Here is a 15,755-nt window from a genome sequence, read left to right as displayed (position 1 = left end):
ATACTCAATTCTTTCCGTATCTAGTGGATTTCCGGGAAAAGTCAAAGTGTTCGGAATTGGATTCTGACGATCTTTACGTACACTTATATACCATATAGAGTACTAATAAAATCTCAGAATATCAATAACATAACCCCTGCATAATGTGGCATGAAAAGTTTTCTCATTCAGCATAATCTGCAAAATCACTATTCATAAGGGTTTCAAAAATTTCCAAAAATTGGGGTTATTACAAAAATTGATGACTTTTTGGAGAAAAGGATTGTAACGAACATCAATGATGGTGATGTGGACAGGTGTCTTCAAGTGACTCTCACAAATCTTCAAACTTTAAGAGCATCTGAACTGGATGTATTTATTGACAGAGTGAATCTAGTTATTCCAGAAGACACTCAACTTTTCCAAGAGCTCAAAAAGGCACATATAGCAGCTTTTCCAGAAGCTTATCTATATCCAAATCAAGGAATAGTTTATGTCTGTCCAACAACCAAACAAGCCAGACATCTTCTTGTTCCTAAACATTGTGTTAGATCAAACATGAGGCTGATCATGACCTTGCAGTCTGATTTAAAGTATAAAAGAAACAAGAAGCATGATGATGTTGAGATGATAAAGATTTTGGACAGATATATATTAAATCCTGACACCATGCTGCCAAATACTCAATAGTTAAGAAAAGAAAAGGATGATGATGAGCAGAAGGATGATAAACAAAAGCCTTCTGGCTCAAATCCAAGTCAAGCTTCTAAAACAACTGGTAGCAAGGATAAAAGTTAAAGGGAAAAGAAGGAAGAAGAAAAGAAGGATGATGAGATGAAGAGAGGAAGTGAGAGGAGAAGCAAGAAGAAACATGATGGCTCAGAACCACAACAAACCCTAAAAATCCAAACAACTCTAGCTCAACCTTCAAAGCCAAAAACCTCAATCATCAAACCACCTCTAACCTCTAAGCCAAAGTTTCTATATAAACAAACTGCAAACACTTTCCTAAAAACACCAATCACCTCAAACCAAACATCTCTTAAGAAAATCATAAACTTACCTTTAGATAAGCTTTCAATCAAAATTCACTACAAGACTGTTGGGAGGAAACCTAAGAAGACTAAGGATGCTGAAAAAGTACAAGTTATCGAAAGGGCCATCTAGAAATGTTTCAAGCAAAGTGATTTTCTTCCTTTAAATTGGTGCATCTCAGATGAAGATTATTTTCAACAACTAGCTGAGGAAATAGTTAGAGTCTGGGTTGTATTTGTAAGGGAAGTTATAATTTACTATGAAGATGGGTCCTTCACATTCCTTGGTTGTACTTTAATGGACTCTCTCTCCTACATAAATCAAGAGAGTGATAAGCTTACTAAAAGATAAGGATACTGCTACAAGAGCATGAAGTTCAATTTTGGCTGAGTGGTTGATTGAAAGGGCAGAAAGAAGAAAAAAGAATGAGGCTGAATATGAAGAAAGGATAAGGAAGTATGATGAGGAGATTGAAATGTTCATAAAAAGATCAGAAGAACTGAAGGCAAAGGGAATGAGCAGAATCTCTAAGGATGGAAAGTTCTTAAACATTAAAGCTGTCAAATTCTCAAGATTTAGGATTGATTTACTAGACAGTGGTTATCCAAAGGAAGACATAATCAAACTTGTTGAAGCTCTAAGTAGGACACCTATCATAGAATAACTTGAAATTCTTGATTACTTAAAGGATCTCATTAGAAAAGGGCTGAAGCAAAAACAGTCTTTACCTAATACTTGTAACTATTTGAACTCTGTAAATCTCCTAATGTATAAAAGTTGTAATTGTGTCAATTTTTATGTATTAATTTTATTTTCCATTATAGCTTGGGGTTAGTTTTGTTAACAGGCATAAATTTATGTTAAACTATCTTCTCATAAATTGGGGGAGATTGTTGTGCAAGACATGCCTATACTTTAACAAGACTAAGTCAAATTGACAACCCTAAGTAAGTTGTATTGTAATCTTAGTTTGCATTTTGTATTGTAACATTTAAAGTCTGTAAAAATGATCAAGAGCGGACTGAAGTCTTTTTCTTTGAACAGTATCAAGCCTAAGAATTCTATCTGGAAGAAGATCAAGAAGATCATTCCTCGGAAGAATTATGAAGAAGCTTGGAGTTGAATAAATCTGTTTTGAGAAAAATGTTCTAAGTCAAGATCTTTATAAGTCACATATTTAGTGTTATAGAAAAGTCATTCGAGAACTCCAAAATGACCTATAGAGAACTCAGGAAAGCTACTAGAGAACTCAGAGATATCGACAAGCCAAATTGAAGACATGAAGATTGGAGATATCGACAAGTCATTTCTTCACTAGAGAACTGAGAGTTATCGACAAGTATACAAAAAGCAGCTTGAAGATTGTGCAAGATCAAGGATGAAGATTAACTGACAAAGGAAGATCAAAGTTAACACAGTATGCAAAGATATGCTAAGCCAGAAATGGAAGATACACTTTTTCTAAAATGGAATGACTAGTGACAGTTTACTAAAGTGAATAGCATCTCTTATTATACACTGTGTAAACCAGTAGTTAACTATCATATAAATTTAACATTGGTCCTTTGTTAGTTGTAACAATTAGATAAGGAAATTCTTGTATTCTCTCAAGTTTGACACTAAGCTCTTTATCAACAAAGAGCCTAGAAATTTTGTAGCAAAACATTCTTAACTTTAATATAAAATTAAATGAGTTTTGAAAGATATGTGTTATTCATTGTTGCATGTTTAATTTCAGTCTTAAGATATATTACTATAAGATTTGATTTACTTTGTTCACAACCATAAATATTTCAAGAAAAGCAGAAAACACATTCACCCTCCCTCTGTGTGTAATTCATTACCTAAAAAAATCATCAAATTGAAAATATTTAATTTTAGAAAAATAATATACAATGTTATCAAGTTACTATAAAAAGAAATATTAGAATCATAAATGAAAGAACTTCAAAATGATTTGAATGATGATATTGGTACAAATTTATCTTCAGATTCTTTAAAAAAAAAACTTATGAATATCAATAGTTAGTCTTTACAATATATGAATTATTTTTGTGTCACATCCATGACTAATGCTCTGTTGAGTAAAAATAGATATTGTTTGATTGGCAGTGCTACTACGACTACGATATATAAATAATTATAGATTATTTATTAGATAATTATAATTTTTGAATAATCATAAATACATGTTATTTGAGTAATTTAATGAATAACAGTTAGATATATACATGACCAAGATATCTAGAATATTAATAAACGAGACCAACATAATTTACTCAAAAATATAATAAATAATAATTTACATACACACACATGTGACTTTATCTTTACCAATATTAAAAGATTCAATTTTAATAATATATTTCAGAGTTATTGATATATATATATATATACTAGAAGAAAATAACAAAAGTCTTTTATGTTCTGAAAATAAGAATGATCAATTAAATTTAAGTTTTTTCAATATTTTAAAAACTAAATAGATTATGTCAATTTTAATTTATGAATTGACAATTATCTGACATCTTATAAAATCAACTTTGTATAATAGAGAGGATTAAAAGCTAAGTACACAGACGAGATCAACTTTAGTTAATGAATTAAGACATTAACAATTATATTAAATCAACATAAACGTTGAATTAAAAAAATAACATTTTTCTTAAAAAATAAACTTATATTAATTGTAGTGTAAATTCTACTTTGTTGAATATTACGATTGCAAGTCTTGACCACTTCAATTATGCATTAATAATCCTTTTAAATTAAGCAAGGTAATTATAAATTAGTAATGACTTTAGGAATAAAATATCTCATTACTCCGGGTCTATTTGACCAAAACTCAAAAACTTTACTCGACACTGCAATATACATATATGTTAATTTTTAGTTTCTTTTTATAAATATATTGAAAATATTTGATAAATTAACTTCAATCTTTTTCTTTTACACGTACTGTTAGGTCACACACACACACTGTAGAGGGGGTGAATACAGTGTATAGTACACTCAAATCGAACTTAAAGAACTTGAGTAACAGAAAACAAACTTTATTGAAACAATAAACTCTGTTACAATATGGAACTGTTACCTCTCAGTGATGAACAAATATCACGAGAGCTGCTAGGGTTATATATATTAATAACTTCGATAATGATAACACTTATAGTGTAAACCCTATGCCTGTGTTTATATATTACACAGTTACAAGATAATCGCTAATTGATATGGAATATAATTCTGCTTCCTAAAATATATCAATCAGATATCTTCTATTCCAAGTATTCCATTCTTCATGGAATTCCTTCTTCATGCATATCTCTTCTTATGTTTTATCTCTATCTTCTTTCCTTTAATCAGCTACTGTCCTTATCTGATCGTCCTTCAGCACTTAAGTTCTGATATCTATCTTCTGATGATTATCTCCTGATAATATAAGTACTGATATCCTTTAGTCCTGACTTCCAGTATAAGCACTGATCAACAGTTAAGTACTGATCTATCCTGTTCACACAAGATCTGAAAGCTAAACATAAGACATATTAGCCATGACATTATCAAATATATCTAACAATCTCCCCCAACTTGTAAATTAACAAAATATACAAGTTAAACAGATATTTGATGATGTCAAAAACATTAAGTACAAATGCATGAGAAATAGACTAGATAACTACAACTTACAGTCCTTAAAGTTTTACCAATTTCAACTTCTGATAACAACTTCAATCTGCATAAATATCAGAATTTAAGCAGTTGTAGATCTTCGACTTGGCTTCATCAACTTCTGATCTCTCTGATGTCAGGAGTTGTTCTGAGATAGTTCTTCAACAAACATTTCTCAGCATATCTTAGTTCATCAATCATTCTCCTTTTAACACCTTTAAGCTCTGCAGTATCTTCACCAGTTTGAAAGATTGTAGCTCTGAGATCATTAATCTTTGCTTTCCTTAACTCCTAGTCTAGTCTTATGACATAAGCTTTATCAGATTCAAGATTGAATTCAAGTCCCTTAATACCAAGATACGTTCTGATCTGTGCAGTATTAGGCTTCATATCAACAATATCCCCATTGTGATCTCTGTACTTTGGAACATATCTGCTGTCAGCCTTAACAGAATAAAGCCTTTTCTGTCTCTGAATCTGTTCTTTTAAGTAGTTTGCAGCAGTCTCTGTTATTCTGTCATCCACTTGAAGTAAGAAAAGTACATGCTCCAATTCTTCAAAATACTTCAAAGGAATGGCATTTTGTCTTATATGAAAAACCCTACCATCTGTCATGAAATTCAACATGATGTATTCTTTCAAGTAGGTATGGTAAACCATCTGTACAGATTCTAGTTGATTCAATCTCTCAGGAGTTGCTCCAATACCTGGTTCACTCAAGGAAGTTGGATCATCGGTAGTGTTGTGTACTCTTCTTTCATCAGCACTTCCAAATCCAGTTTTATCTCTAGCTTCCTTTCCAGTAACTACTCTTGCTTCAAAACCACTTGGAGTAGTCTTCAAAGATTGAGTCTGTTTTGCTTTAGTAAATCCTGGTAGGATTGTTTTAGATCTATTTTCTGATATCAAGTTAACTTGAGCACTGTCAGAGGTTACTTGCTTCTTCTGAATATCAGAACTTACAATTTCTTGACTCTGAACAACTTGAGCCATGTCAGAGGTTGTTTTAAGAACTTTTCTTGAAGTCAGAGCAAGATCATCTTTTCCATCAGTAATTTCTTCTTTCTCAGGAGATACATAAGGCTTGATAGGTTCACCAACCTTTTCTTTACCCTTGGATCTTGGATCTATCTGTGGTTGTGATCTAGTCAAAGTTTTTTCAGTATGTATCCTTTCTTTGATCACAATGCCTTTAGGTTTTAGAAGTAACTTTTTACCAGAAGCTTCAGATTTAGATGTGACTTTCTCTGATTTAAGTCTGGCTTCTTCTTTCTTTAAACTTTCCAAGTCCATCCCTGGATTTTCTTGAAGAAATAACTGTCTTGACATTTCCTCATCAAGATCTAGAAGTTCATCAGAACTTATCCTTTTACCAGCAACAGAACTTATTCTTTTCCCAGTATCAGAACTTGTTCTGTGACTATCTTGTCTTGATGTAAACCTTCTACCTTGACTATGACCACTACCCATTCCAGAGTTTCCTTGGTCATCTTTTCCATCATCCTTTCCTTGCAGTTTCTTGTTGGTTTTGCATTTGGACTTAATTACCTTCTCCCCCTTTTTGGCATCAGCAGGTAATAAAAGAGATATAACTAGTTCCACTGAGGTCTGGATTTCAGTAAGTTGCGATTGCTGAGAAGCTTGGTTTGTCAGAATTTGATCAATCTGAGCTTGTTGCTTCTCTTGAGTTTTCTCAATATAAATAACTCTGTCAATGGTAGGTTGGAAGAACTTTTTCTTATCAATTTTCCAAACTTGTTCCTGTTTGATAAAGTTCTCCTGAATCTTGTGTAGCTCTGCATGAGTGTTAGAATGAAGACCTTATAAATGTTTAGTACTCAATGCAGTGACTCTAAGCTGGGTTTTAAAATCATCAGAATGTAACATTTCATCAGCTTTAGTCAAGTGCTCAGCAAGATGTAAAGCATTTGGAACACAGGAAACTAAATTTCATTCCTTAGTCCACTCCTGACCTGCAGGAGTTTCACTCAAAGGTACTGGTGCATCCCCGATAACAAACTCCTTTACCAGTTCAGACTTTGGAAGAGTCAGTGGAGGAGTATGTCCTGAAGGACCTGCTTCATCAGCATCTACAGTTGTAGCAGCCTCACCAGTATCTCCAACATTTGCAGCATCAGAACTTAGAGAATCAGTATCTTCTGATAAGACAACAGTGTGAGTAGCAATGGAGGCTTCAGCATCCTCTAATTGCTGATCTGATATTAAGTTCTGATCAACAGCCATATCCTGATGCTCACCTAAAATCTGATCATCAGCATCTTGATGCAGAGAAGGTGTGAGTGATAACTCAGGAGTTTGAACAGCATCAGTAATAGGTGTTGTGGAAGGATTATTTTGCTGTTGGAGCTTCTAAGAAAAGTATTTCAGGCACAACCAGGTTCTGAATATCAATTTCAGCACTTGTGCCTGGATGAACAAGAGACACAGAAGGTGAATTAGCCTTGTCAGATACAGGTTCCTGAGATAGAGTTGATGGAGAAGAAGTGACTGGAGCAAATTCCTTGTCTTGTGAGATCAGAGATTCCTGATCCCCTTCCTTAGCTGCTTCCTCCTCATCATCTGAAACTGGCCTTTGTGCCCTCTGTTTCTTGTACTTCCTTGTTGATTTGGATTCCTTGGGAGTGTCAGGAACCGTCATACGTCTAAGCCTCTTAAGAAGCCTAGAACCCCCAAATGCAGAATCCTTCTGAGAAGTTGCCTTCTCAGCTTCATTGACTACAGGTTCTGAAGAAGGAATCTGATCCTCAGAATCTGATTCATCTCTCAAAGTAATTCTCCTCCTCTTTTGAGATGTGTGAGGAACAGTCTTTGTTCTCTTTGGCGTAGAGGATGTAGGCTTCACAGTAGGTGCTGAAGAAGAAGGTTGAGCAGTCTGTGAAGTGGAGAGATATGATTGGAGATAAGTTCTGAGGGTAGGTTGAGTAGAATGAGAGGTAGGTACTGAGGTTGATGGATTTTGGTTATGGTGAGTTGGTTGAACATTTGAGTAAACAGATTTGTAAGTAGCAGGATCAGCATTTACCAGAATCTGTTTCACAGACTGAGGAATCTGTAATTGTCTCACCATTGATTTCTTTGTGTCAGCATTTATCAGGTCGTTAAAGTACCTTTTTGCAACCTTAAAAGGTGGGGTTTGAGTGCTGACTAACTGGGGTTCAGCAGTACAATACGTGTAAATAAGTTGACAGAATCTAGCAAAATAAACAACATCTCGATCCTCTGTCATCCTATCCCCAATAAAACCAATTATCCCAGTTGCAAAATCAAAATGAGTTTGATGAATAATAGCATACCCGATGTGCTGACTCAGAATTGGGATGGCATCAAAATTTGAACACTTGTTGCCAAAAGCCTTGGTGATGCAATCGAAGAAGAAACTCCATTCTCTTATGATATTAGCCCGTTTCAACTGTCCAAGTTTCGTCGGACTCTTTTCATATCCCAATTCAGTCATTAACCCCCGAAGTTCTGATTCCTCTGGTATAGAGAAGGTACAATCTTCTGGAAGATGTAATGCTCTTCGTACTGTACCAGGAGTGACTACATAGGATGAATCACCCACTTGGAAGATAATACTGGGAGTTCCTCATTTACCACCATCATCAAAAACTCCAGTCCTCCAGAACCGCAGAACTTGTTGACTTGAAAATAATTCAGGCTGAGTTAAGGCGTACCCAACCTCACTATGTGCAAGAAGATCTTGCACAAAGTACAATTCAGATGGAGCTTCAGCATGATCAAGAATTGCAGCATAGTTGTTTGGAACAAACTTTGCTCCATCAATGATTAAATCCTTTGGTGCCATGTGAAAAAATATTGAGATTCAAGTATGCCTGTTAGGTGTTTGAGATAATATCTGTATGAAAACAACGGAAAAAGTAAAGTGAAGGAGAGTAAAAGTAAGAAGAGAGATAAAAGATGAAGAAATTAAAAAGATTACTGAAATCTTCTCTCTGCTGTACTTATACAAAAAAAATATTACCGTTGGACACCTGTCAGACATGCAGTAATAACGGATAGTTACTGGGCTCGAGAAAACAGGAATGATTACTTACCCAGTTGCCTTGTTTCAAGGAAAAACCGTTCCATTTATCAAGAGACGCAGTTTTAATTCAAAATTTAAACCGTTAGCACTGATTGAAGTATTTTTCACTGCAACATTAATATTCTGAAAATGAATCATGTTAAAAATGACCGAGATAATTTCGATGAATAAGTGCTGACAAAGAATCAGAACTTAAATAAAGACAAAATTTAAATGGTCATCAGAATATCAAGCAAGATTTAACAACACAAGATAAAATAACTCAGAGACAAAATCTTGAAGTAAAAACAACTTTCATTAATATATCAAGACAATACATTGATGAAATGAAAATTACATCAGTACTTATACAAGATTTTCCCTAAGCTTCTAATCCTAACGTCAACAGCTTTAGTCCTAGCTAAGAAGCCTGACAAAGCGGAGGATGAAGAAGAACAGGAAGAAGATGAGATTAAGTCATCTTCCTCTTCCTATCTTCGACGAACAAGATGGCGAGTCGTATGATTCGCTCTTGCTGACGGATAGCTTCCCGCCTTTCCTCCTCCAGGCGCTCCAGATGGCGATGATAATCCATCTCGAAGAATAGAAGGTGAGCTAGCACCTCCTGTGGGACAGAGTCCCAGATCTCCTCAGGAATGGCTGTTACATGCCACTCCTGCTGCCAGTCAGCACAACTGAGCTCCATTGTGAAGGTTTGTGTGTTCAAAAACATGTTGTATCGAACCATTATGTTTTTGACAGAAGAAGAAGGATAAGTGTGTGAGAAGAATGTGATGGAAAGACTGATGTGAAGTGGTTGTTTAAATAGGCAAGAGAATGCCAAGAGACGCAAAGATATTTAATGCTGACAGGTAGAATTAATTCTACCTCATCTCCCTAGACTTTGAAAAAGAGTAACAGTCATTGGAAAGAGGAAGCATGGTCTAGACTGCACAAGACACAAGAAACAATGGACTATACAAGTACAAATACCATTAATCCTAATCATAGTGACTATTAATCTTCCACTTCAACATATTCGAGTTCGAACTGAGACTGTTATCAAATTTTATTCACAAATAAGCCAAGTAAAGGATTAGACTGAGAAATCAGAACTTAGACCTATACCAGAACTTAACAGTCATCAGAACATAATTTCTTAACTCGAAAAAGGAATGGCCATCTTAGTAAATACTCATACAAGTTCTGAGTTATGGACGTCAGAACTTAATCATCAGAACGTGGAACTTAGAACTTGTCCTCAGAATTTGTGCAAAAATGACACAATGACTGTTTATCTAAAATAACATAGACCACCACAGAAATTTTCATCATTCAGATGGAGTGATTAGTGTGTGCATTAAGCTAAAAACAGACAAAGAGTAAAGGCTGATTCACTTCAGTATATCTTAAAAATAAGGCATAACTAAAATTTTGCTAAAGATCTGTCATTGTCCTGAAACCTACTGATGAATGAGTTCATGCTTGAGTCCACCTCATCTGTTTTGTGCTCATTTTATGCATCTTTTGAAATTCTATTTTATAGTGGCTTCTCAGTGTAAGTGAGTCACGACTGTTTATTAGAATTTATGCTATTATCAGAGTATTTCTCCAGTAATCAAAGAGTGTGAAAAGTAACCAAGAAAATATTTTGCTTTTCTAATGTATATTTACTTAATACCAGCAATGCACTTGGGTCGTCCCTTTCACATTTTTACTCTAGATCTCAAAGGAGTACCTGATTTTATTCTTTAATCTTTTTGCTTTTTCTTTTGATAAGAGAGGTCTATCAGCACTTAGTGCACTCAGCAGTTTTACTATTATCAGAACTTAACAGATGAGTAGCATTATTCTAATTTGTGACTTAGTAATAAGATATACAAAGTAAACTTAACTAAGCTCAATTATCAGAATTTGCTAGTGTCATAAGATTTCCATTGAAATAATTACTTCTTTCATGGAGTCATTTGTTTATTGAAGACTACTAGGTCAGTATCTAACACAGTTATCCTCATAGGATTGAATAGGTACTAAAACAAACATATCACTTATCAGAGTTTAGAAACATATATCAGACAACAGTCAGTACTTAAAGACATTTATCAATTTAGCACAGAATACACAATGATATTAATTCTGTAAATACTGAGCATAAAGTCTGATAACACAGAACAAGTCTAAGCAGATTTAAAGAAAGAACCTGAAACCATTCCAAGTTCATTTACCAATCTTGTAAAAGTAGCTTCACATAATGGTTTTGTGAAGATATCTGCCAACTGTTGATCTGTGGGAACAAAATGCAATTCCACTGTACCTTCATCCACATGTTCCCTGATGAAGTGGTACCTGATGCTGATGTGCTTTGTCATTGAGTGTTGAACTGGATTACCTGTCATAGCAATAGCACTTTGATTATCACAGTAAATAGGGATTTTAAAATATGTTAACCCATAATCCAGTAATTGATTCTTCATCCAAAGAATCCGTGCACAGCAGCTTCCTACAGCAATATACTCTGCTTCTGCAGTTGATATGGAAATTGACTTTTGTTTCTTGCTGTACCAAGAAACCAATCTGCCTCCAAGAAATTGGCAGCTTCCACTTGTGCTTTTCCTGTCAATTTTGTAACCTGCAAAATCTGCATCTGAGTAACCTATTAGTTTAAAATCTGATTCTCTAGGACACCATAATCCCAGAGCAGCTGTTCCTTTAAGATACTTAAAGATTCTTTTTACAGCTGTTAAGTGAGATTCTCTTGGATCTGCTTGAAATCTTGCACAAAGACAGGTAGCATACATGATATCAGGTCTACTAGCAGTTAGATAGAGTAGAGAGCCAATCATACCTCTGTAGTCAGTAATATCTACTGATTTACCGGTATCCTTATCCAGTTTTGTTGCAGTGGTCATTGGGGTGGATGCACTTGAACAATCTTGCATTCCAAATTTCTTTAGCAAGTTTCTGGTGTACTTGGTTTGACAAATAAAAGTGCCTTCCTCATTCTGCTTGACTTGAAGGCCCAGAAAATAGCTAAGTTCCCCCATCATACTCATCTGATATCTTGACTGCATTAGTTTGGCAAACTTCTTACAAAGTTTGTCATTTGTAGATCCAAAAATGATATCATCAACATAAATCTGGACCAAAAGTAAGTCCTTTCCATGGTTGAGGTAGAACAGTATTTTGTCTATTGTCCCTCTGTTGAATCCACTTTCCAGAAGAAACTGAGCTAAAGTCTCATACCATGCTCTAGGAGCTTGCTTAAGTCCATAAAGTGCTTTATCAAGCCTGTAGACATAATCTGAATGTTTGGTATCTACAAAACCTGGAGGTTGTTCAACATATACCTCTTCCTCCAATTCTCCATTGAGAAAAGCACTTTTCACATCCATTTGAAAGACAGTAAACTTTTTGTGAGCAACATAAGCCAAAAATATCCTTATGGCTTCTAACCTAGCAACTGGTGCAAATGTTTCATCATAATCAATTCCCTCCTGTTGAGAATATCCTTTTGCAACCAGCCTTGCCTTATTTCTTGTAATTGTGCCATCACTATCAGTTTTGTTTCTGAATACCCACTTTGTACCAACAACAGATCTATTCTTTGGTCTTGGCACTAGGGTCCAGACTTTGTTTCTTTCAAATTCATTCAACTCTTTCTGCATTGCTTGCACCCAATCAGCATCTTGAAGAGCTTCTTCTACTTTCTTTGGCTCAGTCTGAGAGAGAAAAGAATTGTATAGACACTCATTTGAAGTACCTGTTCTAGTTCTGACACCTGCATCAGGATTTCCAATTATCAAATCAGGTGTATGTGATTTTGTCCACTTCCTTGCAGATGGAATGTTTTCTCTAGAACTGGATGCTCCCCCATGATCCATGCTATCTTCATTTTCATTTTCTGATGCTCCCCCTGAAACTATGCTCTCTGTGTTGGATTCTTCAGTATTTAGATTTTCAGCACTATAAGAACTTGGCTTATCAGAACTTGATGAATCAGAACTTGAAGAGCCAGATGCATGTTCTAATGTTTCTTGAGATGTGGTAGAATCTTGAGTATGCTCCCCCTGCATAGGTGCATCTTCCTTTAACGTAGTCACCACAGTTTCAATAACATCAGAGTTTAATCTGTCAGAGTTTGTAGTATCAGGACTTAGACTGTCAGGTTTTTCAGTATCAGAATATGAGTCTTCATTTTCAAATCTCAGCTGATCATGATCAACGAAATCTTTAAGACCAGTGATCTTCTTGTCATCAAAAGAGACATTGATAGATTCCATGACCACTTTTGTTCTCAAATTATAGACTCTGAAGGCTTTTGTGGAAAGTGGATATCCAACAAAGATTCCTTCATCAGCTTTTAGATCAAACTTTGATAGCTGTTCAGGATGAGTCTTGAGAATAAAACACTTGCATCCAAATACATGAAAATATTACAGATTTGGCTTCTTTTTCTTCACCATCTCATATGGTGTTTTTCCATGCTTGTTAATGAGTGTTGCATTTTGAGTAAAACAAGCAGTCTGCACAGCTTCAGCCCAGAAATAGGTTGGAAGCTTTGCTTCTTCAAGCATTGTACGTGCAGCTTCAATGAGAGTTCTATTCTTCCTTTCAACAACTCCATTTTGCTGTGGAGTTCCAGGAGCAGAAAATTCCTGCTTTATTCCATGGCTTTTACAGAACTCTTCCTTTATCAGATTCTTGAACTCAGTGCCATTGTCACTCCTTAGAATTTTCACAGAATTTTTGACCATTTTATCCAGCTGTTTGACATGATCAATCAAGATAGATGCAGTTTCACTTTTTGTGTGCAAGAAATACACCCATGTGTATCTGGTGAACTCATCCACTATGACCAACGCATACTTCTTCTTTGCAATAGACATGACATTTACTGGACCAAATAGATCAACATGTATAAGATGATAAGGCTCAAGAATTGATGATTCAGTCTTGCTCTTGAATGAGGATTTTCTTTGTTTGGCTTTCTGACATGAATCACAAAGACCATCAGGAGCAAATACTGTGTTTGGCAATCCTCTCACAAGATCTTTCTTGACCAGTTCATTTATATTGTTAAAATTTAAATGAGAGAGTTTCTTATGCCAATTCCAGCTTTCTTCAATTGATGCTCTAGTACTTAACAGACAGATTGCAGAGCCATAGCACTTGTTGAAAGCTTAGCTTCATAAATGTTACCACGTCTATATCCTTTCAGAACAACTTTGCCTTTAGATTTACTCACAATTTCACAGTGTTCTTCAAAGAAGTTAACATGATAACCTCTGTCACAGATTTGACTTATACTCAGAAGGTTGTGTTTAAGTCCTGAGACCAGAGCTACTTCTTTAATGATGACATTCCCAAGATTGATATTGCCATATCCCAATGTTTTTCCAATGTTGCCATCTCCATAAGAAATACTTGGGCCAGCTTTCTCCACAAAGTCTGATAGCAGGGCCTTATTTCCAGTCATATGACCTGAACATCCACTGTCCAGAACTAGAATATTCTTCATGTTGCCCTGCAATCATAAGGACCACTAATTATTAGTTTTAAGGACCCAGACTTGCTTGGATCCTTTGGTCTTATTAAGTTTGTTAACATTTGCAGCGGATTTAGCATCAGAGTTTATGTTAACATTTTTCTTATCAGAATTTACATTAGCAGACTTTGAATCAGAATTTATACTAGAAGGAACAATGGAAACTTTCTTCAAAGAAGGTTTTATTTGATAATAATCATAGTACAGACTATGATATTCCTTACAAGTATAAATGGAATGCCATAAACTACCACAATGAAAACAAGGATTTTGTGGTTTGTATCTAACTGATTGACTCTTAACTCCTGATTTCGAAGGTAAGGAGTTAATATTCTTATTTTTCCTGCAAAAAGAAGCCAGATGGTTAGAACTTCCACAGTTATGACATGTTTTCCTAGGTGCATCAGGAACAGGTTTATAATCATTGCTTTTATTCACACCTTCCTTTCCATTCCTATTTTTCCTAGGTGATTTTACCTTGTTTGCATTCTTGACATCTTTCAGCTTATGCTTAAGCTGCTTCTTTGTCATTAAGCCTATGTTTACTTCAGCTGTCTTTTCCTGTTTTAGTTTGTCAGAAGTTAATTCCTCTTTAACTTCTGATTTCTCATTATCAGACTTTACAGTTACAAACTTAACAGGTTTTAACTTTGGCTTTTGCTTAACAACAGGCTTAATTTCTTCAGTTCCTTTATCATTCTTATTTTCTCCATAACCTAAGCCCTCTTTCCAATTTTCACTACTTAGCAAATTTTGAGTTGTTCTGCCAGAGTTAGTCCAAATCCTGATTATTTCTCTTTCCTTTTCTAACTCAGTTTTTAGAGATTCATTCATTTTTAGCACTTCATCCCTAACATAAAAAGCATCATCTCTATCCTTCTGAGTTTGATGGAATATGACTAATTCTTTTTCTAAGAAATCATTTCTTTTCTTATATGCAAGATTTTCAGAAGTTAATCTTTCACATGTTAAAGTTTGATCTCTATAGCTAACAAACATGGTTTTAAGATATCTTCTCAACTCATTAATATCATCAGTATGAAAAGCATAAGTAGTCTGAGGTACCTTTGTTTCAGCAGCTTCAGAACTGCTCTCAGCACTTTCTTTATCAGCATTTGCCATCAATGCATAGTTCTCCTCACTTTCAGAGTCTGAAGTGTCTGTCCAGCTTTTCTGCTTTGTGACAAGAGCCTTGCCTCTGTCACCCTTTACCTTCTTGCAGTCAGGAGATATGTGGCCTTTCTCACCACAGTTATAGCATTTAACATTGGTGTAATCTCCTCTGTCAGACTTTCCTCCTCTGCCTTCAGATCTTCTGAAATTCTTCTTATCAGAACTTATGCTTTTCCTGGAAACCTTCTTTCCCTTCCTGAACTTTCTGTATGCAATCTTTGTGATTCCTTTCACCATAAGAGCACACAGCTTCATCATCTCCTCATCAGCATCAGTCTCAGGCAAGCTTTCAGAATCTGAATCATCATC

Source organism: Apium graveolens, chromosome 3 (genome assembly GCF_009905375.1).
Source record: "Apium graveolens cultivar Ventura chromosome 3, ASM990537v1, whole genome shotgun sequence".
Classification (NCBI taxonomy): Eukaryota; Viridiplantae; Streptophyta; class Magnoliopsida; order Apiales; family Apiaceae; genus Apium; species Apium graveolens.
The sequence above is the reverse complement of the archived record's forward strand: the minus strand, read 5'-3'. Positions refer to the sequence as shown.